Below are 5,596 nucleotides of genomic sequence, written 5' to 3' on the forward strand. Positions count from 1 at the left end.
TCCTCGTCTCCACCCAGAGTGGGAGGTGAACTCTGCAGATGCACCTCTGAACTCTGCACTGACCAAGGACAGCAACTGTGAAAGAGACTTTTGGGTTGCTGGACTTGAGGGGAAAAGGACACTGCCTAACTTATTTGGGGGGTGGATCTTTTGCTCATGGTTTATGTTTATGAACCCTGTTTGCGGTGTTTTCCCAAACTAATGCCCAGTTACTTCCCTCCTTTTATTAAAAGTTTCTTTTCTACACTCAGACTCTGTGCTTGCGAGTGGGGAAGTATTGCCTCTCAGAGGCACCCAGGGGTGGTGTGTAATTTTTCCAGGTTACTGGGTGGGGGCTCAAGCTGGTTTTGTGTTGTATCGATGAAAAGGAACCTCTAGATATTGAACCCAGCCCTGATTGCTGCCAGCTCCACCTGGCAGAAGGGTTACATTAGTAAGAGATGGTGCATTCCCTTGCTACGATTTTAAGGGCCAGGTCTTCAGCTGGTATAAATAAGCATCGTTCTATTGACTTCAGTGGAGCTTTATGGATTTACACCAGCTAGCAATTTGTCTGATTTTACAATAATCAAAATGCTTAATAAATAAAATGGTCCATAGCCTTGCCTTGAGTCAACTATACTGATTTACAACAGACAAGAATCAGGTCCAATTATACAAAAGGAGGAGCCTTCACTAAGATTGGAAAGACAAACTTATTCTCATTAAATGTATAAATAAAGCGGTTCTGTCTGTGTAACTGCAGCGTCAGAGGAGGGGAATGTCAGAGCCAAAACTTAGGCTGTTTTTTACAGCCAGCTGATCAATGTGAAATTTGGGTTTGTCTGTCAAAGCTTGTAAGCTGCATTGGTTGGTCTGCTTGAAAAGGGTAGCAAAAGGCTATTTGCCAATGTTTCTAGGCTGAAATGTTCTTCCCTTGCAACCTGATGTGAGCTTGAATGGTATTCACATAATCACATGCCTCCATCTTACTTTGCAGCTACATCTGCAGAGTTAGGATCATCTCGGTAAACTTATGAAAAATGTTTTCTCCATCTTTAGGAATTATTTGAGGAAGTCATTCATATATCGATTGCTGATGTTGCTGGTCTTAGTGAGATAAAACCTCTAAGCCATCCACTGACTGTTACTCTGCCAACGATTAAACAGCTTTGACGCCAAAAAAAGATTAGTGTGCTGATGGGTTTAAGAAGGTCTGTTTTCAGAAATAAGAGAAAAAGCAGCAATACATGCTTCTTTGTATGTGAATGCCAATTGCTGAAGCTTAAAGTCCACTTTTGTCCACAAGGGGCTGGGTCAGAAACATGGGAGCAGAGCAGCTCTAGCTATAAATCTGATTGTCCAGAAAGGTGTTTACATTTTGCCTTTGTGAGCTAGTGTTTTTAGCTCATATCACAAAGGTGCAGCTTTTTTCCATCAGTTCTTTACCCTTCTTGTTCTGAGATGAGAAATTCCATGAAGATGAATAGGATTTTCTGTTAGTGATAACCAGCACATGGGGTGAGCCAAATTCTGCTCTCATTTACGCCTGGGTAAATCCAAAAAAAAACTTGACTGATGGCAGTGGGGTTGTTCTGCACTGAAACCAGTGTAACTGAGAGTAGGATCTGGCTATATTATTTTTTCTGTGGGGGTGGGGAAAGGAAGGAGTGGCGCATTAGAGTGGACAAGTAGAACTCCCTGGAAAAGGAGAGAAAGCAGTGGCAGAAGAGAGCCTCAAAAGGGTTCTTCAAGAGGGAAAGAAGGGCAGCACAGAGGGAGAAAGGCAGGAAATGAGGCGAGTACCAGTATTTCAGTGAGGCAACAGGCAAGAGGGAGAAGGGACTACAATGAGAGGCAGTGAGAATGAGGAGAGGAGGCTCATCAATTCATCATTTTGGAAGCAGGCACCTTACTGGAACAGGAAGTATCACTACTGGATTTCTCCAAACAGTGCCAGCGGGAAGTAGCAAGTGGCAAGAAGTAGCAGGCCAAGGAGCCAACAATAAGCAAGGTGAGCCACACTTGGTGACAGAGGTGGTGTGTGAGGTGGAAGGTTGCCATCCTTGGTGTGTATTGGCCCTAAGAAATTGAGTTAAACATCTGAACTGATCCTGCACACTGAATTTCCACAAATTAGTATTTATCTTTGATGTTCTTATGCGTATTTTAAGTACCAAGACTTGCAAGTATTTTTGTTGTACTGATACTAATTTGATGAAGGGAAATAATTTTTAGTAGTATAACTGAGGAATCCTTATGTATCTTCTGAAATATAAAATGGCAGAAGAGGTGACTTGTAGGAATTTTAGGACAACCACACTACAAGTTATGGGCCAGATTTGTAAAGGGCTGCCTTTTTCTTAGCCCAACAATTAATTGTGGCTACAGTTAATTGGAGTTACAACTTCTACCACACAGATATTTGTGTATCTGATTTGCAATGGCAAAACTACAGGCACACAAAAAAGTAAGCTAGCACTGAAAATCTGGCACTTGGTCATGATGCGTGAGTGTGACTGGCTGGTTGATTTGTTTGGCACAGAGAGCTGGATTTGAAACCAGTTGAAACCAGTGGAAAGACTCCTTTTAAATTTGATGGGGTTTGCATCAGGCACATAATGCAGGGTACCAATAACCTAGCAGGGCTTTCCAAATCATAAAGCAACATACTAGCAACTCCTTCCACTCTGTGCCTTGGCTTTCTTTGCTGACTCATTTTGGCCCAGGTCATTCATAATTTTGCATGTCAGAAAAATCAGCCACTCTTTGACTGTGAACTTTTCTTTTAACATAAAAATATCAGGAAAAAATTCTAACCCAAATCCAGAAATTATTGTGGTTTTTTTTCCCACTCACAGAGAGAGGACCAGACCAACATGTTGCCTCTATCTAATGCCTCAGGACAATGTCCGAGCACCTCAGAGTTATTAACAGACTTTAGCTTTGCAACAGCTCTGTGAGGTAGGGATGTATTGTCTGCCTATTTAACAGACGGGATATTGAGGCAGAGGGTAGATTAGGCACAGGAGGTCTGTGGTTGAGCTGGGAAAGAATGCAAATCTCCTAAGTCCCAGGCCAGAGCCTTATCCACTAAACCATCCTCTCTCCCCTAAACACCCCACTTTTTTGTTGTGTATCCAGAACCAGTGCTCTAAATCTGAATATTTCCTGGATTTGGAGAAGTTCAGATCAGGACTTAGCTCAGATTCATCTCTACTTCCTAGGTCCAGTATACAGACCACATTAACTGTGGGGTGAGAGGATGTAAGTAGCAAAGAGAAATAATGATTTATTATAAAAATAAATGTTCCATTTTCTGCAAACCCTTCTTAGTTTAAGAGAAAGACTGGTTAATATAATATGCAAGCAAAAGTATCTACGCTATTAAATGTTAATGTGTTAGAAATATTATATGTGAAGTCATTGCATTAATAGCATCACTTAACCAGAACATGTTTTATTCTACTACTTTAACCTTCATGTGGGTAGATGTAATGTATGCAACTTTTTCAATTATCTATTATGTCCTGCAATAGGTTTCTTGTAGACACTGGGGAAACTGTTATGACCCCTTCAAGTCATGAGAAAATTGGCTTCACACCAGGATATGTTGAACAAATTAGTCTCAGTTTTAACATGAATAAGTCTAAGAATTTCAGTGGCCCTGTACTGAAATTATAGAGTGCTGCTTTTATAATTTAAACCACAATTATCTTTTCTTCAATATAAATTGAGATAAAAATTAAAGGAAAGGTGGGATCTTTATCTTTTGATTTTCTTCTTTTTTCCCCTTCCTTCCTTCCTTCCTTGGTTTCTTCTTCTTTTCTTTTATTTATTTATTTACTTTTTGGTGTTCCCATCCCTCAGGGAACACTTCAGAGTGCAATTATTTTGTAGGGCACTTGAACATTGCTATTGCTTGAAAGACTGTATTGCAGCATCTCATCTCTCTTGGCTAGTTAAAGCAATGCTCCAGTTTGCATTAATTAAAGCCTGTTGTAGTTATGCATTTTATAATTAGCCCTATTGTTGTTGATCGAGTTTCAATTCCCAGTTTTTGTTTGAATCCAAACGTTAAAAGCCCCTTAATAATGCAATGCGCTAATAAATTCTGTTTAGATATTAGCACCCATTATTTAAGAATCACTTGTGTAAATTCTGCTTTAGGGCCAAATCTTGTCCTCTGCTATATTGGTATGCAAGGCAAGGAAGAGCACATTGAAGCACTCTATAACCTTTGCACAAGCAGCGGACAAACACTCCAGAGCATTTAAGAGCAAACCAGGAAATACTTCCTGCCTATACACCAGCCACTGCACACCCAAAAGAATATGGTCTGGAGTCCAGGGATATGTCTAGCCCCATTTGCAAACTAGAATCTATAACAAGGGTAGGCAACCTATGTCACGTGTGCCGAAAGCGGCACGTGAGCTGATTTTCAGTGGCACTCACACTGCCTGGGTACTGGCCACCGGTCCGGGAGGCTCTGCATTTTAATTTAATTTTAAATGAAGCTTCTTATACATTTTAAAAACCTTATTTACTTTACATACAACAATAGTTTAGTTATATATTAGATTTATAGAATATTAGATTTATAGAAAGAGACTTTCTAAAAACATTAAAATATATTACTGGCATGTGAAACCTTAAATTAGAGTGAATAAATGAAGACTTGGCACACCACTTCTGAAAGGTTGCCGACGCCTGATCTATAAGATACTCATCAGCAAGCAGTAGCCAGAAGCAAGATGCCCTGAACTCCTGTTAAGAGGAGCAGCAAGGTGTGCTTAATGGTATACCTCTACCCCGATATAACGCGACCCAATATAACACGAATTCAAATATAACACGGTAAAGCAGCACTCTGGGGGGGCGGGGCTGCGCACTCTGGCGTATCAAAGCAAGTTCAATATAATGCGATTTCACCTATAACACGCTAAGATTTTTTGGCTCCCGAGGACAGCGTTATGTCGGGGTAGAGGTGTATATGATATCAGGCCCACCATAAGAAACACTGTGCATCAGGCAGCATCTCTGTTCCCCAAATGATCTTCTCTAAATTTCATTTTTGTATTAAATGAATCTCTGCCCAATTTCCCTTAACTTGAATGTTTATACACACAAAATTTTGCTCCCAATGTTTGCAAAAAAGAATAGAGAAGGGAAGGCAAATATAGTCAAAGTAATATTCTAGTTAGAAGTCACCTTTGCATGATACTCACTCAGTTTTCATGCTCAATTTCAGGTTCATTTTTTCTGATGGGACTCACTGCAGCTCACCTGGTTCAGAGCGGAGCTAAAGATCATTACTGTTCATTTACTCTCCAGTGATTTTCACAATGCTATGTACTTCCTCAGTATGGGCAAAATCAACTGATTCAGGGATACTGCCCTTCTGAGATCCATAGTCTCCACCTGGACTCAGCCAATCAGGTTGACAGCATCCATCCCGGGAAAAAATATCAAATAATCAAATAATCAATAATCTGCATTCCTCCCAATCAATACAAGTGCAGTCTTTAAACAAAATATCAGTACTGACTCCATTTTACAGCCCCTAATCCAATAGGTGGCTCTAGCCAATGTTTTTGCAGGGGTGGGATCCTTCACT

General features: G+C 40.4%; 1 long non-coding RNA gene across 1 annotated transcript; it reads left to right on the forward strand.

The window, feature by feature from the left end:
- The first annotated feature begins 1,881 nt into the window (after nt 1-1,881).
- On the forward strand, nt 1,882-5,367 carry LOC120396090. The gene is made up of 3 exons (XR_005592975.1): nt 1,882-1,993; nt 3,124-3,246; nt 5,231-5,367. It is a non-coding gene; the product is annotated as an uncharacterized LOC120396090 (long non-coding RNA).
- Nucleotides 5,368-5,596: the final 229 nt, after the last annotated feature.

Source organism: Mauremys reevesii, linkage group 1 (assembly GCF_016161935.1).
Source record: "Mauremys reevesii isolate NIE-2019 linkage group 1, ASM1616193v1, whole genome shotgun sequence".
Lineage (NCBI taxonomy): Eukaryota > Metazoa > Chordata > Testudines > Geoemydidae > Mauremys > Mauremys reevesii.